The 27,265-nt window shown below is 45.6% G+C and overlaps 1 protein-coding gene across 4 annotated transcripts in view; it reads right to left on the bottom strand.

Moving 5' to 3' along the window:
• RAD54L2 (RAD54 like 2) overlaps nt 1-4,667 on the bottom strand; it is a 107,641-nt gene extending 102,974 nt beyond the window's left edge. Inside the window, exons 1-2 of one of the 4 annotated variants that reach the window (XM_032411376.1) lie at nt 4,522-4,667; nt 2,101-2,245 (exon numbers count right to left, since the gene is read on the bottom strand). The gene's annotated coding sequence lies outside the window, so the exon portion shown is untranslated. Of the gene's footprint in view, nt 1-2,100; nt 2,645-4,521 lie in introns of those variants that run through there. The other 3 variants (XM_032411377.1, XM_032411378.1, XM_032411375.1) reach the window with 3 other exon arrangements.
• Between the last annotated feature and the right edge of the window lie 22,598 nt (nt 4,668-27,265).

The raw sequence follows: 27,265 nt of genomic DNA, 5'->3' as shown, positions 1-27,265 counted from the left end.
CACAGAAAGCAAGTAATAGCCCCCCAGCCTGAAACCATGAACATACGGAATTAAGCAACACATTTTCAAGCAAAATACTGCTTTTAGCAACCTGGAAGTACAAAGGCAGAAGCACTGTTTCAGCCAGGACCAGAGGCAGCCATAAAATCAGAACTCTCATCACACCACCAACTCCACAAGGAATGACTTCCTGTCACTTCATATCAGAGATCATTCACTTGTTCATTCAACAAACATTTACTAAGTAGCTACTCTGTGCCAGAGATGATTAGGTATTAGGATATAAGAATAAACAAGACCAGGTTCTGCTCTCAAGTAGGTCACAACCTAGCATGGAAAACACACAAATATATCAAAAGTTAAGAGTACAGTGAAATTATGAAAGATGCTTGGACAGACTGCAATGGCCACACAAAAGAGAGGCATTCAGCTTAATCTAGAAAGAATCAAAGAATCTTTTAAGAGATGGTGGTGTCTTAATTCCTAGTAAATGCAAGCCTAGGAGTCAGAAAATCACTAGAATGGGGAGGAAAATTAGCAGAAGGAATAGCCTGAGCATGCTGGGACCCTCAAGGAGTTACCTATAACTAGAGCCTCAAGTGCCAGAGGAATTGTGGCAGAGGAGGGACTAGAAAGGCAGACACAGAAGAGGCTGGGTCATAAAGGTCCTTGTGAGATGTTGAAATAGAGATATACCAGGATCTAGATGGTCACTGTATTTTAAGGTCAAAAGAATATTATTTACTTTTAACTGGAGTTAAAGACCAGCTGGAATGGAGGGGAGATTTGACTAAGACTGGAAGAGATTTAGGGCCAGTTATTTCTAATCATTTCTTTCTGGTTCATACTTATTTTTCTCTTGACTTTTTTTCCTCTCACAAGGAAAAAATAAAACTGAACAATTCTGTAACAAAGGCTGTGAACCTTCTGTTCATCAAAAACATTTCTGAACAGAGTGCTATATTCTATCAAAATAGCCCAAATTAGAGAGAGATGACAAATCTCTCCAGCATCTGGAGTCTTCCTAGCAAAAAGACAAAACCAGGTCTCTGATAAGACTAAAGCTAGAGAAACATCCCGACCATGGCCTGCACAGAACATCATGCTGCCTGGCATACTCTAGCACTCTGTCAATGGGAATGCTTACAGTTCTCAAAACAAGGACATGCCAAACAGTTACCTCCCGGCTTCTCCATAGAAACTGCCAGGAAAAAACCTACCAGTGCCAGAAATGACCTTGGACTTTATAGTGTGGACTCCTGCCCACCAGTACTAGATAAAGACTACTTCGACAATTCTCTCACCTGTCCAAAGTGCAAACAGGTGGAGAGAGCAGGCTGCCTTCCTCACCAAAGAAACTGAGCCCCTCTCATCCATGCACAGCACCCAGCTATACTCCTACTCCTACTACTACTGAGCGTAGCGCCCCCATTACTACTTCTAACTACACTAACAACTATTAACAGCAACATACTACTACTAATAGCAAGCACTGACCACTCACAAAGCACTACACCTCATCTCCAGTCCTCAATACAATCTGCAGAGAAGGTTATATTAACCCCATTTTACAGATGAAAAAAATAAATAAAATAAAAAACAAGGCTCAGAGAGGTTAACAGCTTGCCCAGATCAAAAAGCAAGCAAAAGATAGAGGTGGGGTGACTCGAAAGTCATGCCCTTCCTATTGTACTAGGCATCTCAGAATTTTCCTAAAGAAAGCAAATATTCTAAGCCTTCTTTTCAAGAGTTTCTGAAGTCGATCCATTTGACTAAGAGTTAATCAAAAACATCTCTTTCAGCAATCACTTTGTTTTCAAAACAACATATGTAAACTAGTTTTTATTTTCTTTGATCAAGTGAATATTTTAGATAGAAAATGAAAGGTATTTCAAAGAATTTATTGTGTGAATGCCTTGATTTTAAATTTCTTCATTTATTTTTGGCCAAAATATAAACACAGAGAGCAAAAGACAGAATTTCATTCTACTAGATCAGAATGGAGATTAACAATTTAAAAAATTTTTCAAATATAATTTACATTATATTTTATGCAGTGAATATCAAGAGGCAAGCAATTTCAAATAGACTGAGCCTTACCTCAATCTTATTCCTCCTGTTCTAGGGGACAGCACTCCGAGTGATCAGCAGACACTCCCAGCCTACATACAGTGAACCAGACAAAGGGGGTAAGCAACGCCTTCATGCTCCCAAACCACAGTGGAAAGGAAAGTGTGACGGCTTCCTGGGGAACCCAAGCACATATACAGTATTTATAAATCACTGTTCATCCAGACACACAGAAACAAAATGTTACCTGTGGTTTGTCTACAGAAATACTTAAAGTTAACAGGTGTATTTAAATGAAATGATGCAAAAACAATCCCATACTAACGTGACCACAGTATAGCTAACCTTTTTCACGGAAATATATGAAGATAATCAATTGTCACTAGTCAAAATTAATACTGTATAAAAACTTTATTCAACAGCTTTACTGATTAAAAGCTTGATATACCTGAATCACTTCTTCCTTCACAGACCTATAGCCACTTCTGAACTAAGAACTACTACTAAAATGTCAAAAATATCACCACTGTGGAAATGCCCAACACAGTATCTGGCATAATTCAACAGATATTGGTTTATGGAAGAATTAATGATTTAAAATAGAAAAATTTAAAAGAAAGAGAAAGAATTGAAGGGAAATACATGATTTTTTATAGATTAAGGGGGGGGGAACCAATCCCCATAACTAAAGCACAATTATAGATAGTCAGAATTACCTCACATTTCATCTGAAAATTTATAGTAGACTCCAGCACATCTTAACACTCTAAATAAACTCAGAAGGTACAATGATTCTGATACTGGTTTTTTGTTTTTGTTTTTGTTTTTTTTCATCTAGAGTTCGATACCTCATCCACAGACAACACACCAACTTTTGTCTGAATGCTACATACAGGGCTCTGCTGCAGAGCTGCAGGCTTCAGAGTTGGGAGTTTGCACACTGCCTTTGAATAACACAGACAAGACACAGTGTACAGACCAAACTCGTTGAAGGTGGATAACACTTCTAGTGAAGATAATGTCCTGTGAGGGCTTAAATGGCAGTCCCTAAGATTTAACAGATTCAACATAATGACTTCATGGCAGTAGGAGAAAATGAAGTTTCATGGATTTGGGGATATGAAGAACATTTAACAACATAAACTGTTAGGGTCTTCACATCCCCCTCTAGAGTTGCACACATTGAACAATGACACACAAGTTAGTGAAAACAGGCTCTTAATTTAGATTTATAAGAATTGGACTGAAACCCCCTAGAATTTACATATATTACAGTGTCTAAGTTTGTCTAGCATTACAAACAATAGCCACAGTGCTGAAAAGAAATTATGAGTCACAAGTCAAAAACAGGAGGAAAAAAAAAATGAAGAGAAGAAAGCTTTGGATCCAAATACAAACAAATTCTTTGCTTAAAATATTGTCAATGACAGCTACCATTCTGATTCGGAGTGAGAAGGAATGATTTCACACTATCTTCTACTCAGGAACAAACTCCTTCAGCCCCCAAAAGCCCTTTCCCAGCCCCGTCCACCTTGGTGCCCAGGCACTGATATAGTCAGCCACATCCACTAACAAGCGCAGGAATTCTAACAGATCTGAGTCACCCACTCCCCCGCAGGAAGAGGTCATTCTCTATCGCGAAGCCCACTCTGCGAAGTTCTCTTGTTCATCCCCCAGGCTGCTACCACCATGGCCCACATAAAGCAGCCTACCAAACTCGGCAGCCTACCAACACTCCTCTACACTCCCCAAATCACAACTCCGGCCTCACCCTAACGCCAAGGTAGCCAACACTACCCACCGTGGCACTCTTGTGACACTCAGTTTCCTGCCCAAGAACCCCTCACCGCCAGGATGCATCCGGGCCCCGGAGAATCCAGCTCTTTGCTCAATTCCCCTGTGCCCAGCTGAGCTCCTGCCTTTCCAGGAACTAATCACTGGTTACCCCAGAGAAGCTAAACTCTTAGTGCCTCTTCTCCCCAGCCAGACCCCAATCCGCCAAGTTCACAGATCTCGGGAGGCGGGGGGTTGGGAGAAGACACATAAGCGATGCGCCTTAGGGACCAGGCACACTGAGGCCCCTAGAATTCCAAACGTAAGCCCCCCCACACCCACCCCACTATGGTCACCCTTCAGGGCGTCCGCATCAAGCGTCAAGAGCGTACACCACTGGAGTTAAGTCTCCGTGCCCCTATGACTCCCTTTTCTGGCTACGAAGATAACAAAATATAAGCCACCGAGGCCCAGGGTCGAGGCCAAGACCCCCTCCAAGGCTCCGGCCACTGGAGTTTCCCAGTGGGGATCCAGCGCCCCAAGGCCCGGACCGCTGGGACCGGCTTGCTGCCCCAGGCCGCTGAGCGCCATAGGTCCGGGCCGCGTCCCCACTCGGCCCCCATTGTTGCGGGTCCCGGCGGCCCGAGCCGGGAGCCGGGGGCCGGCACCGGCACTCACCTCCGGCGCCGCGGCTCCCGGCCGCGCGGGGCCGGACAGGGCCAAGTGGCTGCGCGTCCCGCTTCTCCTGCCTCGGCGGCGTCTGCGGCGGCGGGGGCGGAGGTGGCGGCTGAGGCGGGAAGCGGCCGGCCAGGCCCGGGCGCCGCGGGCTGGCTCTGGCCGAGCGTCGGTCTTCTCCGGCGGCGGCGCTCGCAGGCTCCGCTCGCGGTCCGCGCCAGAATGCGTCCCCCTCCCGGCCCGCGCGCCCGGCCGCCCGGACGGGAACACGCGCCGCCGACAGTAAAGTTCCGCTGAGAGCCGCCCGGAGGCCCTTCTTCCCCAGCGCCGGGTGGACCATGATTCGTTCCTGGATAGAGCCATCTATGCTACAGATGACCGTTTCAGGAGTGAATACGGCACGAAAATCCCAGGCCTGAATCCACCTGGGAACGGTTCCGGGGTGGGTCCGGCAGAATGGGTTTGCATCCCGCCAGCCACCAGAGAGGCATGCTGGCTGCTAAGGGCTTCAGTTGAACCTGGGTGCCTCCTCATTCCTCACTTAGGGGAGGCTTGTTAGGATTGAATGAGATGATGCAAGTGCCTGGCACGGAGATATGGGGTTCAACATTGGGGCCCGATCATTGGTGATTCTGTCAATGATGATTGCTGCTATTACTACCATCTCATACAGAGGTTGTGCACAGCGCTCAAGGACCCTTGAAATTGATGCGCACCATGTAACTCTCGGTTTTCCCCCCTCCACCCCCACCTCCTGTCCCTTTCCTGTTGACTGAAGCAATCTTCAGAATTCCCTGAAAGAAAAGCAGGGTCAAGAAAGGGCTTTCTTAATCACTGACACGGGGCGTTGGGAGTTGGGAATTGCTGCCATATGGGCTCTAGTTAATGAGAAGAGTGTATTGTGTCAGCTCTCTGCACTACAGCCAGGTTTCCCCCCCACTCCTTTTCTTCCTCCTCCTACTCCTCCCCCCCTCCTCCTCCTCTTCTTCCTCCTCCTCCCCCTCCTCCTCCTCTTCTTCCTCCTCCTCCCCCTCCTCCTCCTCCTCCATCCACCTCCTCAGACCCAGGTTCTCCTCCTCCTCCTCCTCTTCCTTCTCCAAGGAAGGGAACGTTGGCAAGATGATGAAAAAATTCTAAAAACAGATCTTTTTTTTTTTTTTTTTTGGAAGGTTTGTTTTGTTTTCTTCATAAAATCAAGAGGATAAAAAAATTTTTTTTCCTCTTCCCTACTTCCCTTTTCTTCTGGGCCTTCACACCTCTAGATATCAGACATAGTTATTTTCAGAACAAATTAGGTTATAAAAATACAAGTGTGTGTTCCAAACTATTGAGGGAAATTTAGATCTGCCGAGGTGCTCCAAAAAGTATTATAGCTTTCACATGTTCTCAAATGTCCCATTCTCAGTCCTGTGGCTACTAAGACTAGGAAAATTTTGCCTTGATACCCTTCTCTCTTGTCTGAAGGGACTTTCCAGAAAGGCTCTGGTATCAGTCACTTGCACCTGAATAAAATTTTGTCACTGTGTCACACACATATACATATATATTTCCTTTTAGATTATCCCCTGGGAGTAAGGAAAAGGGCTCTGCCTGTCTGAAGGAATTTTGATAACTATCTGGAAACAGCAGGCTCATGGGTTAGAAAGCAGCTCACTCAAAGCCTCGGGAGGCTCTCTGCTCCCTCAAGTAAGAGGACTTCATCCTATACTCTTAAAGGACAAAGGATCCCTCAAAAGCTCATTCACTTCTCTCAGCATCCTGAGGTCAGGTCAACATTCTGACGTCTCCTTGCTCCAGGTCTTAAATTTTCCCAATTGGCCGCTTAGTTTGGACTCCCTGTGTGACACATAAAGCAGATTTAGTCTCAAGGTGGGGCACCTGAGTGGCTCAGTCGGTTAAGCGTCTGCCTTGGGCTCAGGTCACAATCCCAGGGTCCTGGGATCAAGCCCCACATCCGGCTCCCTGCTCAGCGGAGAGTCTGCCTCTCCTTCTCCCTTTGCCCCCCCCCCCCCCCCCCGCTCATGCTCTCTCTCTCTCTCTAGCTCTCGGGTTTAGATAAGAACCCTAAAGATGACCAAAGGGAGAAGAAAAAGACCAGTGAAGCTGAGCAGAGGCTTGAAAAAGGAATCTTATTGTTTATCTCCCCCCTAAAAGACCAAATGCACAACCATCAAAGACACCCACGCTTACCTTCTTCCTTTGTTAATGAGGTTGGAGCAACAAGGGCCAGGACTTGCTCCCTTGGTGATGGAAGCCCCTTCTATTCCTTCCTCCCAAGATGCCATTGCCCTTCTGTGACATCACTGTTTCCTTGCCTTCCAGGAGCTTCCCTGACTACTTGAATGATGTTATACCCTCACAAACCACCTTTGGGGATCATGGTATCCCCAATTCACCTGTAGGAAAATGGGTTCTATTAGAGGGAGTCCCTAGAGTGAGTGACATGCATACCTGCCTATTGATGGCCCTACATTCAAGTGAGGTTTAAAGATCTGGGATCTTCCTGTTAGAATTAGACAAAATTCACCAACAACTTGCTAATCAACCAGAAGCTAGAATTAGGCCTTCTCCATCACTGTGAACTCACACCTGGAAAAAACACCCCCTTCCTTTCCCCTGTTTCACCACCTCCTCTTTCCATAGAAGCCAGCTTAATCCTTCTTCCTCCAGCCAAACTTCCATCCCATCCCCACTTCTGGATGCCAAAGATCCCAGAAGCCATGATCACTCTGAACCAGGTTCCAAAGTAGCAGATAATTGTATTTCTTTCTTCAATAGCCATCTTATTCTTGGGATGTTTTTTGGACTTTCTTCTTATACACTACTTCCCTCATACTAGATTATAATCTCTAGGAGCCTTTTTATTTTTTCTATTTTTTAAAATATTTTATTTATTTATTTGAGTTAGAGAGTGAGTGAAGAGGAGGAACAGGGGAGCAGGAGAGCAGAGGGAGAGGGAGAAGCAGGGACTCAATCCCAGGCCCCTGGGATCATGACCTGAGCTGTAGGCAGATGTTTAACTGACTGAGACACCCAGGTGCCCCATCTAGGAGGCTTTTTAAAGAAATCCACCCCAATGTCTAATGAAAACCTGTCAAAATTGCTATACCATAAAATGCCATGTTTGGCAATTCTTTACTGAGTACCAGGCACTGTGATGGATGCTAGGGAATAGTAATAAGATATGCTAAGCATAACTGTAAGCATTTTACAGGTACTAACTCATTTAATCCTTACATTGACATTGTGAGGTATATACAATTAGCATTCCTTCAAAGTTGGAAAAACTGAAGCTGAGAAGTAAGAAGAAGGTTGGGGTTTGAGTACAGAACATCTAGGTCCAGAGTCCACTCCTATGACCACGTGCTAAAGTGAAGAACTATGCTTAAAAATGAGCTTGGAGGGTTCTCATCAGTAGAGTGTTAATAAAATCCTGTTCCATGCGGATGTTCATTCAGCAAACATTTATTGTCCCCAAACTGTATTTCAGACGCTGACCTAGGCCTTGGGGAGCACAGTACTGAACAAGAGAAAACATGTCTCTGCCCAGAAGTAGTTTACCTTCTAAACAGGAGAGACAAGCAGTACAAAACGATTTCATATGCTAATGAGTGCTGAAAAGAACATAAAACGGAGACCTGTGCAGGAGAGGAAGTCAGGAGAGGGGAGGAATTGAATAAGGCCGTGATGAGGTAAGCTGAAACCTGAATGCCGAGAATGCCAGAGAGATGCATGTGAAGGCTCGGGGAAGGAGAATTCTGGGCAGAAGAACCAGAACTCAAGGGCAGCATGGTGTGTAGTGAGAACCCCAGATGACTATCCTCGAGAGTAGATAAGCGGCCTGTAACTCTGCTCCCAGGTTACATGGTATTGAAGGATCACTTTTAGGGCTGGCCCTGGAAAGGGTGTCAAAGATGCCATTGATCAACTGTCCTGGGGAAGCAGCACAGATTACTGTACCTGATAAATGACCATGTGCATTCGTTGTCACGGAAACAGTTGCTTTTAAAAAAGAATAATCCCATTCAGTTCCATCATCTTCATCAGCTTCCTCAGAGAAGCCCTCCATGACTACCTACTCAGTCTAAGTAGTTGTCCAATCACCATTTACCACCCTATTTTCTCAATCTGCAGAGAATTTAGTGTGATCTGATATTTTTCTTCATCGGTTTATCATCTCTCTCCCCTAATTAGACTGTGAGGTCCATGGAATGAGGAACTTTGTCAATTTTACCAAGATCCCCAAGACCTAGAAGAGGTATAGGAAAGGTCAGTAAATATGCTTACCAAATAGGAATATGTGTTGGGCCCATCCTTGAAGCAGGTCTGTGAGGCACTGGAGATGAAAGGGGAGGGACGGAGGGTCCCTTGGACCTTCTGGGTAGCGCTTACCTGAAATGTGATACCCTACAGAATGAGGTGATTTCTCCAAATCATGGGCCATGGGAAAATAAAGGGGGAGGAAAGATCTCCCTTGCACCAGGAGGGGGTGTAATGCAATGGAAGACTTGCCGAAGAAGAACTTTTAAGGATAAGGCCTTAGATAGCAGAATAGCATGGGGGAAATCAGAGATACAGAAAGATAAGAAAGAAGTCATCCTACCTCTTTTTTTTTTTTTTTTAAGATTTTATTTATTTATTTGACAGAGAGACACAGCGAGAGAGGGAACACAAGCAGGGGGAGTGGGAGAGAGAGAAGCAGGCTTCCCGCGGAGCAGGGAGCCTGATGCGGGGCTCGATCCCAGGACCCTGGGATCATGACCTGAGCCGAAGGCAGACGCTTAACGACTGAGCCACCCAGGCGCCCCAAAGTCATCCTACCTCTTAACTGTAGAGAACCAACTGATGGGTACCAGAGGAGAGGTGGGTGGGTGGATAGGTGAAATAGGTGATGGGGATTAAGGAGTGTACTCATTGCAAGGAGCACCAGGTGATTAAAACAGAAACTTAAAAAAATAAAAATAAAAAGGGCGCCTGTGTGGCTCAGTCAGTTGAGTATCCAACTCTTGATTTTGGCTCAGGTCATGATCTCAGGGTCATGGGATTGAGCCCTACACTGGGCTCCATGCTCAGCAGAGAGTCTGCTTGAGGTTCTCTCTCTCCCTCTCCCTCTGCCCCTCCCCCCCTGCACTCTCCCTCTCTCTCTAAAATAAACAAATTATTATTTTAAGAAAATAAAAATAAAAAATAAAAATAAAAGAAGTCATCCTAGCTGGACTTCAGGGTTTGGCTCAATAGGTTGGGATGGGTCATTCCTGGCCTCTCAGTATAACTCCCAATAGCTCAGTCAATGGCCACTCCGAGATCACTTTAGAGCCAAAGCTTTGGTGGCTGAGGTTCTATTTAACCTACCTTGTGTTAGGGCTAGGTGGGAGATGTGAGGGACTCTGGACTCCAGTGCCATGAGGATTTGCCTACCCTCACTACACATGGATACTCCCAGAGGCAGGGTTCGTTTTCACGATAAAAAACACTCAGAAAACCAGGAAAGAAAGGAACTTCCTTAACATGATATAGGACATTTATAACAAATCCACAGCTAATATCATACTCAAAGGTGAAGTACTGAAAACTCTGAAAGCGTTCTCCTCCAGACCAGGAACAAGATCAGGATGTCTGTTTTCCCCACTGCTATTTAACTTGTACTGGAAGTTCTAGTCAGAGCAATTAGGCCAGAAAAAGATGAAAAGCATCCAAATTGGCCCTTTCCTGATTAAAAAAACAAAAAACAAAAAAACAAAAACCAAAACCAAAAACCACAACAAACTAGGAATAGAAGGAACCTATCTCAACATAATAAAGGCCTTATATGAAAAGCCCACAGTTAACATCCTATAGTCAGTGGTGAAAAACTGAAACTTTTCCCTCTAAGATCAGGAACAAGACAAGAATGGTCCACTCTCACCACTTCTATTCAACATAGTACTGGTGGCCCTAACCAGAGCAAGTAGGCAAGAAAAGGAAATAAAATGCATCCAAATTTGAAAAGAAGAAGTAAAATTCTCTGTTCACAGATGACATGATCTTATATGTAGAAAATGCTAAAGATTCTGCATCCCCCAAAAAAGGGCTAATAAATATTCAGCAAAGTTGTGCAGCATACAAAACCAACATATGAAAATCAGTTGCACTTCTACATGAACACTGAACAATCTGAAAAGGAAACTAAGAAAACAATTCCATTTACATTAGCATCAAAAAGAATAAAATACTTAGGAATAAACTGAAGACAAAAGACTTGTACTCTGAAAACTATAAAACATGGGTATAAGAAATTAAAGAAGATACAAAGAAATGGAGAGACATTCTGTGTTTGTGGACTGGAAGACTTAATATTGTTAAAATGTCAATGCTACACGTTTGATGCAATCCCTATCAAATTGCGATGGGTTTCTTTTGTTTCTTTGTTTTTTGCAGAAATAGAAAAATCCATCCTAAAATTCATGTGGAGCCTCACAGGACCCCAAAGGGCCAAAACAATCTTGAAAAAGAACAAAGCTGAAAATCATCCTGATTTGAAAATTTACTACAAAGCTACAGTAATCAAAACAGGGTGGTGCTGGCATAAAGACAGGCATGTAGACCCATGGACTAGCGTAGAACCCAGAAATAAACTGTCACATTATAGGGTCCAGTGATTTTCTACGAGGATGCCAAGACCATTAAGTGGGGGAAAGGAGAGTCTTTTCAACAAATGGTGCTGGGAAAACTGGATATCTACATGCAAAAGAAGGAAATTGGACCCCACCTTACACCATACACAAAAATTAACTCAAAATGGATCAAATACTTAAATGTAAAACCTAAAGCTATAAAACTCTTAAAAGAAAATGTAGGGCAATAGCTTTATGACATCAAATTTGGCAATTATTTCTTGGCTATGACAACAAAGGCACAAGCAACAAAAGAAAAACATAGACAAATTCAGCTTCATGAAAATCAAATACCAGTATGTATCAAAAGACACTATCAACAGAGTGAAACACAAACCATGGGGTGGAAGAAACATTTCAAATCATGTATCTGATAAGGGATTGATATCCAGAATATGTAAAGAACTCCTATAATTCAACAACAACAAAAGACAAGTAACCAGATTCAAAAATGGCAAAGGACTTGAACAGACATTTCTCTAAAAATGATATACAAATAACTAGTAAGGATGTGAAAAGATGCTTAAAATCACTAATCATTAGGGAAATGCAAATAAAAACCACAATGAGATACCACTTCATATCCATTAGGATGCCTATTATAATGTAAAAAAAAAAAAAAAACAACAGAAAAATAACAAGTGCTAGTGAGGATGTAGAGAAATTGGAACACTTGTATGTTGCTGATAAGAATGTCAAATGGTGAAATCACTGTGGAAAACTGTTTGGCATTTCCTCAAAAAGTTAAGCATAGAGTTATGATATAACCCAACAATTTCACTCCTAGGTACATATCCCAAAGATTGAGAACAAGGACTTAAACATATACTTGTATGCCATTGTTCATTGCAACATTATTCACGATATCCGAAAGGTGGAAACAGCCCAAGTATTTATCGGCAGATGAATGGATAAACAAAAGTAGTATATTCGTACAATGGAATATAATTTAGCCACAAAAGGAAAGAGGTTCTGCAACATGCTACAGCACATAGTACCATATTGAAAATATGCCAAGTAAACTAATCTAGATGCCAAAGCTCACATATTGTATGATTTCATTTATATGAAATATCCAGAATAGGTAAATCCATAGAGACAGAAAGTATATTGGTAGTTGCCAGGGCTGAGGAGGGCGGGGGTTGGAGGAGGGGACAGCGAGTAGAATGGAGAGTAACTGCTTAACAGGTACAGGGTTTTATTTTGGGGTGATGAAAATATTTCAAAAGTAAATAGAAGTGGTGATTGTATTACATTGTGAATGTACTAAATGCTACCAAACTGTTCCCTTAAAGTGGTTAATTTTAGGGGTGCCTGGGTGGTTCAGTCATTAAGCGTCTGACTTCAGCTCAGGTCATGATCCCAGGGTCCTGGGATCGAGCCCCACATCGGGCTCTCTGCTCAGCAGGAAGCCTGCTTCTCCCTCTCCCCTCCCCCTGCTTGTGTTCCCTCTCTCGCTGTCTCTCTCTCTGTAAAATAAATAAAATCTTTAAAAATAAAATAAAATAAAGTGGTTAATTTTATGTTATGTGAATTTTACCTCCACTTTTAAAAAAGAAAGAAACTGAAGCTCAGAGAGGTTGAGTTGTATGAGATCTCACAGCCAGTAACTGATGGAGTCAGAATTTGAACCCAATTCCAAGAATTCAAATATAAATAAATAAATATTTTAAAATATTTATATTTATATATATGTTATACAGTGAGAAAGTAGGAGAATTTATTTACTTCTGGGATAAATGACTTAACACTGGTCTTTTTCTGAGAGATTTATTATTTACAAGGGAGAAGGAATGATGCCTTCTGCACTGTGGGTGTTCAATAGCTCTCTTTCTGAGCAGGGGAGGAAGAATGGTCACCATTTACAGGCTTCAACGTCTGGAGAGAACTTGAGATTATCTGGAAGGAGCTGTAACTCTCTCCAAGCTGTGGTGGGGGGGTTGTTCTTCCTCAAGGATGGGGTTTGGGGAGGGACCAACTCTTTCCACATGTTGTGTGACCTTGGGTAAATCACTTAACCTCCCTGAGATGGGTTCTTCATCCGTAAAATGGGAATAACATGCTTGCAAATGGTGAGAAAGAAATGAGAAAATGGCTACAAACATTATCGAAAATGCTAAATGGATGTGCAGGTTTATTTAGTTCAGAAAAAAATTAGGCTAACATCTTCACTGTTAAGTCAATCCCACTATCTTCTTCTAGAGAAGATTGCAGGCTCATACTCGCCTCTACAAGAGATTGGCTGGGATTTCCAGACTCAGCTGTACTTTTGCAATTATCTTGGGCACCTATTTCATTCTTATTGGAAATTGTATCTGACTCCTCCAGGTGGGGACCAGGTTGGTCCATCTCAGTAGCTCCAAAGTCTAGCATAGGATTGGGTTCCATGAACATGTATTGGACAGAATATTAGGGGTGTCCACAGTCCCCATTGCCATAAGGGGATTCAGTTACATTGAAAAGACCCTGGGGATTTGTTATGCAGAGATGAAAAGCACACAGCTCCTGAGGCTCCTGGGGGATACAGGCACACAAACATAATTATAATACAGCCTTAACTCCTGTGAGAGCAGACTTTCAGTGGGGGTTCAGAGGGGGAAATATTTGGTTCAGACACTCTAGGAATCTAATCTCTCCTTTGACTACTCCTTGCCCCTTTCCAGGCCTTACCCTGCTCCCATAGCAGTCACCCAATGTGTTGTTAATCGTTGGGTGCTCAGTAATGTGTGGCTGGACCAATTCAGGCCGCAGAGCCATCATCCCTCTTACTAAACCTCTATTTCCAGTTAGTAAACTCACTCTGCTTTAGTGTCTGACCCAAATGTCATCTCATCTGGGTGACCTTCATGAAAGTGAAGGCCAGTCTTTTCTCTGGGCTTTCTTGTCACCCATAAATATTTACGGGTCACATTCTGTTTCAGCCTTGAAAACAGAGTTATACAACTTGGCCTCTGTCCTAAGAGCTTATGTCCACTGGGGGGAGGCAGACCAGTAGCAGGCAGTTAGACAACTCCAAGAGGGAAGCCTAGGTTAAATACCATAGGAGTTGCAGGAGACACCTTTGAGGACTACTTAGCCCATACTCCCTTTCCAAAACTCCCCACCCACTCAGGAGTGAGGCCTGAAGACTATGTTTATGTTATGTGTCTCAGTTCTCCAGCAGTAGCTGATTGGCCCAGGGAGAATCCCTAATTACAAATGGGCCAAGTGGACTCTATACTCCAAGAATTTGGAGTCAAGTTTCAGTGATATAGACAGCTATGAAACAACCAGTCCGAGGGCACTGGCTGAGAGTCTCAGAAGAGGGGAGGAAAGGAAGCATGAGGGCTTCTGCCTGAGGAGTCCAAAAAGTACCTCATTCTGTTCTTGCAATCAGTACCTTTTTTGCCTTAAAGGAGTTTCAGGGTTTTTGGACATTATCACAATGGCCCTAACTGAGGCAGGAGTGGCCAGGCAGGCTCCCAACCTAGACTGGGGTAAAAGGAGGGAAGGGGACAGGCAGGCCAGGTCAGGAGAAGGAGTGAGAGTTGAGTGAAAGACAGGGAAGAGGATCCTGAGCAGGGGAAACAGAACAGGCAAAGGCCAAGAGGTGGGAACAGCATGAGTAAGATAGAAAGAAACAAGACTGGAGTTGTGACCAAGGCCAAGGTCACCCAGGCCCTTGTAAGCCACACTGAAAATCTAAGACAACTTGCAATTTAAATTGCACTGGGAGTGGAGGCTAGGGGATCATACCAGGGGTAGTGAGAGCTCCATGATTGTCTAAGCAGGAGATGTTGCTGGCCTAAACTGGAGGGGATGGGAGGGCACAAATGGACAAACAGAGTCAGAGCTGTTTAGGAAATAGCATGACTAGGTCTTGGTAACTGAAAGTGGGGTTAAGGCAAGGGAGGAGTTAGGGTGACACCTGCCTACCTGGAGATGCCTTTTGTGGAGAGGGGAGCTTACCTGAGAGGCAGAGAAGCAGAGCTAGAGAGGGTATAGTTGCTTAGAGCCTCGTTGCTCAAAGCAGGGACCAGAACCAAAAGCTCTGGCCTTACTTGAGAGCTTGTTAGAAATGCAGATGCTAAGGAGCCAACCCAAACTACCACAATAAAGTTCAAGAGGCTCTCACTGATTCAGCCCCTGATGAGTCATCAATGTCAGCCCCATTCCTTTTCTCTTGTCTTGCTCTCTACCCAGTTTAATCTGTTGGGGATCACTGAGAATTTTAAGCTCTTCGGCATCAAAATTTGTAAGTGGAGATCCCTGGGTTTCAGGGATCTGTGAAGACCCTGAATATGTATGTAGACTTTGAGGTGTATGGCAATTTTCTGGGGAGAGGATCCATAGCAAGGTGAGGACCTATAAGATAATAAAATAGAGAACAGAAAACTGGAAAAAAATCATGAAACCAAAAGTTGGGTCTTTGAAAAGATCAATAAAGTAGACAAATCTTTAGCTAGACTGACCAAGAATAAAAGAGAGTGTTAAATTTGATTCAATTGCTAAAATAAAAAATGGAAGTGGGGACACTACTAATGATCCTCAGAAACAAAAAGGATTGTAAGAGATTACTATGAACAATTGCATAAGCTTATCCAATAACAATTGGATAAGCTACATGAAATGGGCAAATTCCTAGAAACACAAAACCTACAGGGACTAAATCATGAAGAAATAGAAATTTTGAGTAGAACTATAGCTAGTAAAGAGATCGAATCAGTCATCTAAAATCTCCCAACAAATAAAAGCCCTGAACTTAATAGCATCATTGGTGAATTCTACCCAACGTTTAAAGAATACCAATTCTTCTCAAACTTTTCCAAATAAACGAAAAGGAAGGAACACTTACCAGCTTATCCTATGAGGCAAACATTACCCTGATACCAAAGACAGATAAAGACACTACAAAAATAGAAAACTTTGGACCAATATTCTTTATGAACATTGATGCAAAAATCCTCAACAAAATATTAGCAAACCAAATTCAGTAGCATATATTTTTTTTTAAGATTTTTGTTTATTTATTTATTTGACAGAGAGAGAGAAACAGCATGAGAGGGGACAGGGTCAGAGGGAGAAGCAGGCTCCCCGCTTGAGCCGGGAGCCCGATGCGGGACTCGATCCCAGGACTCCAGGATCATGACCTGAGCCGAAGGCAGTCGCTTAACCAACTGAGCCACCCAGGCGCCCAAAATTCAACACCTTTTCATGATAAAAATCACTAAAAAAAAAAAAACTAGTAATAAAAGGGAACTACTTCAACATGATAAAAGTCATATATAAAAAGCCCACAGAAAAAAAACAAACAAACAAGCAAACAAACAAACAAAAAACCTGCAGCAAAAATCACAATGGTGAAAATCCAAAAGCTTTTCCTCTAACATCAGGAACAAGGTTGACGATGCCCCTTTTTCCCACTTGTATTCAACAGAGTACTGGAATTTCTAGACAGAGCAATTAGGCAAGAAAAAGAAATTAGAGGCATCCTTACTGGAAAGGAAGAAGTAAAATAATCCCTGTTTGAAAATAATAGGATCTTACATGTAGAAAACCCGAAAAATTCCACACACAAAAACTGTTAGAACTAATAAATGCATTCAGCAAAGTAGCAGGATACAAAGTCAATATACAAAAATCAGTTGCATTTCTATACATCAGCAATGAAATAAACAGAAATAACAAATGTTGGCAAGGACATGGAGAAATTGGAACCTTTCTGCACTGTTGGTGGGAATGTAAAATGGTACAGCCACTGTGGAAACAGTATGGTGATTTTTCAAAAAATTAAAAATAGAATTACCATATAACCTAGCAATTCCACTTCTGAGTATGTACCCCAAAGAACTGAAAGCAGGGTCTCCAAGAGATATTTACTTATTTATTTTTAAAGATTTATTTATTTGAGAGAGAGCATGAGCTGAAGGGGAAAAGGGAGAGGGAGAGAGAATCTCAAGCAGACCCCACACTGAGTGCAGAGCCTGACTCTGGGCTCAATCTCACGACCCTGAGATCATGACCTGAGCTAAAACCAAGAGTTGGGGGCTTAATCAACTGTGCCACCCAGGTGCCCCCTCAAAGATATATTTGTATACCCATGTTCATAGCAGCATTATTCACAATAGCTGAAATGTGGAAGGAACCCAAGTGTCCAATGATAGATAAATGGATAAATAAAATGTGATATATACACACAATGGAATATTATTCAGCCTCTAAAAGGAAGGAAATCCTGTGACATGCTACAACATAGAGGTAACTTGAGGTCAGTCATTTGAAAGACTAATATTGTATGATTCTACTTATATGAAGTATCTAAAGTAGTCAAATTCATAGAACAGAAAGTAGAATGGTAGTTGCCAGGGGCTGGGGAGAACAGAGAATGGGAAGTTAATGTTAATGGGTGTAGAGTTTCAGTTTTAAAAAATAAGAAGAGTTATGGAGACCGTGGATGTTGCTCATGGTTGCACATTATCAATATATTTAATGCCCCTGAACTGTACATTTAAAAAGGTTAAGAAGGTAAACTTTATGTTATATGTACTTTATTACAATAAAAAAAAAAAAAGAAGAAGAGTTGAGTACTACTGGGATCCAGAAAAATGTTTCCACAGTTGGATATGGGGTTACAAACACAATGGAACGCTCAATATTGTCTGAGAGCAAAGTAAATTTCTTGCTTTTATAAAAGGCATTTGTTTCCTATGTAAGCATATCTGGGGTTTAGGAGACACAGATTTTGTCCTGAAAGAGCTTCATGTCCACTGTCCTGAATGCTCTGACCCTCTTAAGCAGCCTTTGGGGTCCCCCCAATGAAGGGGACCCTCTTTACAGCCTTTGTCACATTGTATGGCTGTTTGTGTGGCTCTCAAGCCTGGAAGCCTGTGAACATGAGGCAGGACCTATTTCCTGCCCAGGACATGGTACTCCATGAATGAATGAAAGAATGAGCGAGTGACCGACCATCAGGAGGGAGATGCTCCTGCAGTTCTAAGCAAGATGAGGGAAATTGCCGTTTGGGTTCTTCCCATGGTCCTCTCCATCTGTTTCTTTCCACTCTTTGAAGCCTGCCCTTGACACTAACTGCAGGAAGCCTTCCCAGATTATGCCTAGCTACCATGTTGAAGGTTTGGGCCTACAGGATAACTCACATTCACTATCTCCCCCTCACCTGGAGAAGGAGGTAGGCAAGAGGGTTCACACAGGGAGCCATGAACTGCCTTTTTAGGCAGCTAGGTAGACCGGGGAATCAGGCTTCCTGCTCCAGACCCCAAAGGAAAGGGGCTGGGATGTTTGCTCATCCTTGCCCAGGGCAGGGGTCCCAATAGACCTGGTAGAGACCAGTGGGCTGCTCAAGCCCCTCTGCGAATAAGACGTTGTCCTCCAAGGTGGCATCTTCAATAGGCTGCTGGAGGAGGGAGTATGTACCACAGGCTAAGCAGTCTCTGGGGTGCTGGCCAAATGCTCACCTCCTGTCCCTCCTTTCCTGATAGAGGAGAGAGCAGGAGCTCTGGATTTCATCCTTAAAGCTGAACAGGCTTGCCCAAGTTAGTTAACTTCCCTGAGCCGCAGCTTTCTCATCTGTTAAAATGAAGCAATGATGCCTACCTTGGAGGACTGTTTTTTGTTTTGTTTTTTTAGATTTTATTTATTTATTTGACAGAGAGAGAGCCCAAGCAGGTGGAGTGGCAGGTAGACAGAGGGAGAAGCTCAGCGGGGAGCCTGATGCCGGGACTCGATCCCAGGACCCTGGGATCATGACCTGAGCTGAAGGCAGACACTTCACTGACTGAGCCACCCAGGTGCCCCTAACTTGTAGGACTGTTGAAAGAACACTTTGAGGGGCTGAGCCTGAGACCTTGCTCAAAGGAGGTGCTCGGTGCCTGTCTGGACTTAGCACAGAACTCAAGCTGCACAGAGGTCAGTATCTGCCACCAGAGGCCTGGCTGTAGCATCACCAGTTAAACCATGTGACTGAGCTAGTGACAAAGCCATTGGTGCCTCAGCATCCTGAGATAAAGGGTGGGAAAGATCTGTTCCCACCATCTCCCTCCCATGAGTGGCAGCTGAGAGGAAACCACGGGACAGAGACAGCTTTAGAAAAAAAACACAAAAGCCAACTCATATTGAGCAATTACCTGGGTCAGGCTCAGTCCTAAATGTCCGTTGGCTCATATAATCCTTGCAATCACCGTAGGAAGGGTGCTATTCTCTGCATATGTCAGTTTTATTTCTGTCTGTCCATTTACTATTTTTAGAGCAGTTTTAGGTTCGCAGCAAAATTGAGCAGAAAGTACACAGATCTCCAAAACCTCCTGCCCCACCCCCCACTCCCAGCCTCCTCAACTATCAACATCCTCCACCGGAGTGGTACATTTGTCACAGTTCAATGAACTACAATGAAGTATAGACTGACACATCACCATCTCCCAAAGTCCATAGTTTACATTAGGGTTCACTCTTGGTGTTTGTACATCCTATGGGTTTGGAAAAATGTATGGTGACAGGTATAGTTTTCAATACAATTTATTTTTACCAAAGCAGTGCATTCTTAGTGGCTTCAAAGCTAGAGTACAAAAAAGGCTTATGTGAAAAACCAACCCTGCCCTGCCCACTCTTCCTTTCTAACCCTGGGCTCAGGCCAAAATGGGGCCAAATGGCCAGATTGGCTGAATACACCCTCTACTCCAAGGTCAGCCAGGCGTCTCCAATGAGACATTCTAAAGGTTACTCTAAAATCCCGGCTGACTTCTTTAGAAGTCCTAGCAATCATGTTTGGACTTTTGCTGGAGCTCAACGCAGGAAGGCTGCCGTGATGTGAAGCTGCTGGGGTAGGGGAAGATTGGGTTCTGGCTGGCTGTGTATCCTGGGAAAAATTCTCCCCTTTGGACTTTAAGGTCTTCGTGTGAAAAACCAGAGGGCTGGACAGCCGATCAGTAGGACCTTGCCTCTGCTGACAGAGGGGGTCTGGGCTTTGGCTGCTTAGAGGCCCAATCTCTGGTGCTCTTCCTGTGAGCTGGGTACTTCCTTGTAACCACCCTCAAAGTAGGCACTATTGCCCCATTTTACAGATGAGGAACTGAGACCTAGAAGGGTTGTCAGGGCCACATAGCTAGAGAGGGGCAGGGGCAGGATTCTAAACCAGGGTGCATTCTCTCCTTCCCTGGGGCTGGATCACCAACCCTTCTGTCTGGCAGTGGTGTGTGTGCTCTGGTGTGCTCTGGTGTGTGTGCGGCGGGTGAGTGGGTGTGCAGGTAGGTGGGTAACAGGGGATCCCATGGCTTCCAGTAGCAGCAGGGCCCAGCTTAGTTGGCCCCCAGGATTTCAAGTCTCTAGGCCTCACCTCAGGGTGAAGAACATCACATCCACATTCTGTCTGATGCCAGCCTCTCTTCCCAGACCAGTAGTTCTCTGCCTTGGCTGTGGATGAATCACCTGTGGAACTCTGGGAAACAAGGATGCCTGTGACCCATCTGTAGAGATACTGATTTAATTTATCTGGAATTGGGTCCTGGCACTGGGAGGTCATAAAAACTCCACAGGTGATTTTAGTGTGCAGCCAGGGTTGAGAACCTTGTACTAGCCTGTCAGCTCACGGAAGAGCCTTGTTTGTCGCTTCATCATGCCTGGCCCTAGGGAATATCTGCTCTTCTTTGCCCTGCCTCCCTAGCCAGAAGGCCACAGCAGCCTTTGCTCTCAGGTAAAATGTAACTAAATTTCCCTGTAACAAGGTCCACAGCACCATTACAGAGAATTTGCCGTCCTCCTTAGAGTAGCCAAGGCCATGATGCTTTTTTATGGATTCTTTCAAACAAAAGCCCCTGGAATCCAGTCTTGCCTGGTTTGGGGGCAAGGAGCTCACCTTACTCGGGTCTCCTCTGCTTTGCATCTTAGGGGAAAAGAAATGGGGAGGGGAGGGTTTGCTCTTCACCCAGGCTGCCCTGGGTATCTTCTGGCTCCTAGGTAAGGCTTGCAATCAAATATGTCCTGCATTCAAAAAAGGATCAGGACAATTCTGGAGGCTACAAGAATCTCAGAAGAGAGGGGCGCCTGGGTGGCTCAGTTGTTAAGCGTCTTGCCTTCGGCTCGAGTCATGATCCCAGGGTCCTGGGATCAAGCCCCACGTCCGGCTCCCTGCTCAGCGGGAAGCCTGCTTCTCCCTCTCCCTCTCCCTCTGCCCCTGCTTGTGTTCCCTCTCTTGCTGTCTCTCTCTCTCTGTCAAATAAATAAATAAATAAATAAATAAATAAAATATTAAAAAAAAAAAGAATCTCAGAAGAGAGTCAGGCAAATCTGAATGCTACCTGGGGATTGAGAATCTCCTATCTCCTGCCTGCCGAACTCAGGTACAGAAAGGGGCCTGATGTGCTCCTGACCTAGGACAGGAGCTCTGGGCTACAGAGCCCTGGATGCTGATTTCAGAACCCATAAGAGAAAGTCAAAGTTGGGAGCAGATGGCCAGGTGAGAGGTCAGTTGAGGATGTATTGGCAGTTGTAACAAAGCTGAACCAGAACCAGCAACTAGAAGTGGTGGTGGGGGAAGATACTCAGGACAAGTCTCTGAGGAGACCCCTACAAGTGGTATTCCTTGGCTTGTTCTCTTTGCAAAGCCTGCGCTTTGAAGTCACAGATTCACAGCAGGTCAAGCCTGGAAGGGTCTGGAAGCCACATGAAGGACAGTTTTCAAACTGAGTTCCCGAGAACCCTAGGGAGTTCCTCAGAATTGGTAGGAGCTCTGCCACATCATGTCCTGCAACTCCCAACATGGCTTTTTTTTATCTACTCAATGAACAGTTGTACAAGATTTCACTGGGGGGAAAGGAAAAGATTCTACAGTAAACTAATACTAACAAAATTTGAAAACCACAGATCTAGTAAACTTCTGATGGGAAACTTGCCCTGGGTCACCCTCTAGTCTTTTACTTAGGCCAGGCCTGTCTCCACCGCTCACTCACAGGCTCCACAGAGTAGACAGCAGAAGACCCTCTGTGGAGGCACGGCTTGCATGTTGCCACAAAAATGGCCAAGAGAGGAGCCACATTGGGGAGGGCCACTCTCACCAGAATGAATGACCCAAGACCCAGAACTGTAGGCCCTGAGAGGAGGGTGAAGCTGCTTTGGCTTTCATGTCAAAAGCCCTCAGGATTCCAGTCTGTTCTTACCCTCAGGGAAATGTAGAGACCTGGCCTCGGAGGCAGGGCTCCGGGGTTCCCGGCCGCCCCACCACTTCCTGGGACATTAGCCTTCTCTTTAAGGGAGGCAGCTGGGCACAGTCACTCAATCCCTAGATTGTGGGCCCTTGAGGCCAGGACATGTCATCTCTACCTTGTGCTGCATCCTCCTCAGCCCAAGAGGCACAGGATACGAGGATAGGCATAGAGCCAGAGCTCAGGAATCCTTAACTTCACTGAAAATATTTTTTTGTTGATTTGTTTTTAAAACAAGACTTCAATCAAGTGGCTCTCCCCATCCCCCACATACAAACTGCGACCCTTCCACAACAGTGGCTGACTTTTCACACTAGATGTAGTGAAACTCTCTTCTTCCTCCTGTCTTCTTTCCTCGGTTGGTTTCTCTGGTGGTGAAAGTCTGTATACTCTGAAGAGAGTGGGCTCTAGGCACTCCCATTTCTTCTCCTAACCTCCTTCTTCCTCTGAGCAGTCCAATGCGTGAGGGAATCCCAAGGCTATCAGGGCTGCTTATCAATGTAGCAGAATTTGAGAGCATGTGCTTGCCCAGGAAACAGGTAGAGTATTCAACCACAAGTGAATGACCATGAATGTATTGCACTGAGGGGAAGATCGGGTCCCCAGCTCAGAGGTCCTAACCTCTCTTTGCCATGGAACATCCAGAACATCAGTGATCAGAACTTTTACATGTACTGAGTTTGTGCAGGCCTTCTATTCCCCCCCTCTTCTCCTGGGTCTCAGGGACAGGATGATGGCCAAAGACCACAGATCCAGGCTCCTGCTGTTCTTACCTGTTGGCCATGACCAAGATCTGAGAAACTGTCCTCATCCCCAGGTCTCTGACTGACCCCCTCATGCTTTACATCCTGAGCCCCTCCGGACCCCACACCTCCCTCCAGAGTCCAAAGGCCACTTCTGAAGCCCTCCATACCCCCAAGTCATGCCCGCCAATCCCTGGTTGTCCTGGTCCCTGATCCTGTGGGGAGGCAGACAGGTTTGTGACTTCACAAAAGGCTATCTTGTGACAAGTTTGGACCGGATGAAGCAGGAGCTGGGCTAAGGGGCTCCCCCCAGAAACATCATGTGACTTTTCATGGAGAGACACCCCACCTCTGAGGGAATGAAGAGGAATTGCCTCACGGTAAGAGCCCAAGACATCTATACTTAGAGACACCTTTCCCTGATGACTTCAGCTCCCAGGCCTAACTGGATATTCCTGGCTACACTGGCAATATTTCTCAGAGGTCCAGGCCCATTGCAGTGAGGTTTAGGGAGCGGCAGGAGGTGGAGGTTACTTCAAGTGGTAGTGGTGGGCCTCTGACCTCTGAATTGGAAGTCAGACCAGCCTCCTCCCATTAGACAAAGCCATTCTTCTCCAGGCTTTTCAAAGTGAAAGAACTGATAGAAGCTTTATGTGACCCATAGTCTTCATCAGGGTCTGCCCCAGCAGCCTCCAGCATACCTTCAAATGGGTCAGGACTGAGATCCTGGAATTCCATAGAAAGGTCTGGTGGCCACAAATAGGTATTGCCAAAAATCCAAGGCCTTTTTTCTCCAGTGCTGACTCCACTGTTGTTTCTCCTGGAAGAATTTATGATTCCAGGAACCTGAGGCAAAAGAGGTTGGGGATGTCTTCTCTTTACATTCCTTGCACCTGTTCCCCAACCTCTAACCTGGAGCATAGCCTCTGGAAAGGGCAGGCCCCAGGAGTCAGCAGGGATGTTAACTGGCAGCCAGGCTGGGGCAGCTGACAAGTCCTGGGGGGTACCTGGAGGGCAGAGGTTGGCCCTCTTCATGCTATAGCCCTTGTTTGTGCTGGGTGGGTTCATTGTGATGGTAGCCCAGGGTATATCATCTCTGGCCACTCCCTCTGCCCTTTACTTTGATTGTGACATCACCATCCTGCCAGAGGACCCAGGGAAAGAAGTGAGAGTATTCTGGGCAAGGGTTCCAGACGCAGGCTTCATCCCAGCAGGGAGGCTGGGTGGATAGGCTGGTTTGGGAGGGTGACATGCCTGGCTTCACATCCAAGGGGCTCCTTGGCCTTGACTGCCTTCACCCTTGATCAGTGGTAGCCTTTGAAGGCATGAGGAGGCCTAGGAGCAGATCTTCTTAAACCACCCTCTGATCCATGCAATTTTCCGTTCTGGGCTGGGACAGAGAGTGGACAGGTGATCCCCCAGAGTGGTTATTCCTCTACTTCCCAGAGCTTCTGAAAATATGCCCTAGGATCTTCCTGGTGAGGAGCTCATTTCTCATTTAAATGAGGAAAACCTAAGCTCTTCCAGCAGGCAGTCCTAGGGGGCAAAGAGAAACCAGCTGAAGAACTGCAACAGGGGGGCACCTGGGTGGCTCAGTTGGTTAAGCGACTGCCTTCAGCTCAGGTCATGATCCTGGAGTCCCAGGATCGAGTCCCGCATCGGGCTCCCTGCTCAGCAGGGAGTCTGCTTCTCCCTCTGACCCTCCTCCCTCTCATGCTCTCTCTCTATCATTCTCTCTCTCAATAAATAAATAAAAATCTTAAAAAAAAAAAAAAAGAACTGCAACAGGGACAGCATTAGACCAAGAATAATCAAGATAGGAATAGTCATCACTTCCCTAGCATTTACTGTGTGCCAGGTCTCAAGCTAAGCATTTTATATGCATTATCACATTTACTCCTCAATGCTAGAAAGGAGATCTTATTCCCACTTTCCAGCCAAGGAAACTGACACTCAAGAGGTGAAGGGATTAGGCCAGGGTCCCACAGCTGGTAAAGGGGAGCACCAGCATTAGGGTGCAGGTCTGTTTTCTTCCAAAGCTGGACCCAACTGCTGACCCATCTCCTTCTGCAAACTCTTCCCAGTAAAGAGGAAAAACTATTTTCTCATTCCTGACCATAAGTGATAGGGTTAAAGAGAGAAGCATGGAAGGGAAGAATTTGAGCCTGATATCACCCACATCGTCAGCTTGCGGCTAAAGGAGCTTTGACTGCTTAGGCTGTCTAATCTTTAATGAGACCTGTTGGGAGACAGCTGTTCTGATTTGCTTCTAACTATTTTACAGATCATTTAAGAGAAGCTCTGGGGGCCACTGGTGGGGAGTCCTTGGGGTCTGTGGCTGAGCAGTGATTCTGTGGTGGGGTTGCCAGATAAAATATAAAGATGACCAGTTAACTTTTAATTTCAGATAAACTGTATTTATTTATTTATTTGTTATTTATTTATTTTAAGATTTTATTTATTTATTTGACAGAGAGAGACACAGTGAGAGAGGGAACACAAGCAGGGGGAGTGGGAGAGGGAGAAGCAGGCTTCCCGCTGAGCAGGGAGCCCAATGCGGGGCTCGATCCCAGGACCCTGGGATCATGACCTGAACCGAAGGCAGACGCTTAACGACTGAGCCACCCAGGCACCCCAGATAAACTGTATTTAGAAAAAAGTACAAGTATGTTCTAAAGATTGCATGGCGCTCTTCTGGAGGTTCCTCAGTCTTGCTGGGACCCTGGTAGGTGGGAGCTGGGGTGGGCCTCAGGGGAGGATCGCTGCTTCATTTCTCACCTGAGCCTCGGGCCCCTCTATGAAGTTGTAACTGTGGGAACAGGAGGCAGGGACTGGGTTCTGGAGACTGCAGCTGCTGTGGCCACTGGACAAGGCGGGGCTTACACTCGTTTTTGTGGAGCCTCAATTTCTCCCTCTGCAAAATGAGAGTGATGGATGTGGATGCTTTCACACGGGAGTGGTCGTTGTGCATACTGCATGGGCAGGAGGGGCAGTGGGACATTTTTCTAGGGGGCTGCCAGGGTTCACAGGCAGGGGGAGGGCACCAAGTGAATGACTTGGAATTCCCTCTTTGTCTGGACTGGGGTCCCCAGAGCTGGGCAGCCCTCAGCCTCTCCAGGGTGGCTCCTGTGACCCATGGACATTTGCAGCAGCAGTCTCGTTCAGCCAACAGTGAAACAGGGGTGGATGTAGGATAGCTGGCTTTGGTTTCTGGCCCCAAGGAATTGTAGGAGGAGGCACGGGAACTGCGTGGCACCAGGGTGGGGATGGGCTGGTGAGAACACCTGGGTCCGGTGGGCCTGGAAGTAGGTGACTGCAGAGAAGGGGTGGTAGACAGGGGTGGAGCATCCTGAGGCCCAGAAGACTTGGTGCTATTGATTTTCCTACTCCAGTGCATGGGCATGCTTAGGGGTGAGGGCAGGTGGAGCATACCCAAGTCTGTAGCCCTTGGTGTTGGGGCCAGGGATGGGCTGCTCTCGTTCTTTCTCTGCCACCCTGTAAGCATGACTTATTGCCCTTTTGTATGGTGGCTGCTTTCTGAGGTACACCACAGGGAGGGGTTGGGCACAGGCAGAGCAGAGGGAGACAGTCCAGAGATGTTCCAAAGAGGCCAGGGAATCTCTTTTCAGTGATTCAGGAGCAATGTGTCAGACCTAGCCTGGTGTGTGGGTTTGTGCTTGCAGGTACTAAGGTGTGAAAGAGTTGTCTGTGAGGACTGGTGCCAATGCATAGGTGTACATGCCTGTGTATTGGGCACATGTTCCTGTCCTGTGAAATGCGTCAGTGAGTGTCAGTGAGCATGCGTGGAATGTGTATGGGGCCTGGAAACCAGGGTGCTGTCCCTTTCCCTTCCCGGAGTGGGAGTCTGGGTGTGCCATCGGTTGTGTGTGTGTGTGTGTGTGTGTGTGTGTGTGTGTTGGCAGGGGTAGGGAGGCTGCAGGCATTATGGAGCAAAGATTCTGGAGGGAACAGCTCTATTGGTCCTGTATAGCTCCTGCTCTGCTTCCCAGCCTTCTGGGTCCTGGCTTCTCCAAAGTTCCTCTGTGATACTCTTCAATGCCATCATTGACCCAGGCCTCAGCCTGGGTTTTTGAAGGGGAGCAGTGCCATCTGGTGGCAGACTGAGGCTGCGCCAGGAGCAGGTGAGCGGGACCCTGGGTTC

The sequence above is a fragment of the Phoca vitulina genome, unplaced genomic scaffold (assembly GCF_004348235.1).
Source record: "Phoca vitulina isolate PV1807 unplaced genomic scaffold, GSC_HSeal_1.0 scaffold13, whole genome shotgun sequence".
Classification (NCBI taxonomy): Eukaryota; Metazoa; Chordata; class Mammalia; order Carnivora; family Phocidae; genus Phoca; species Phoca vitulina.
This window is presented reverse-complemented; position numbering and strand designations above follow the sequence as displayed.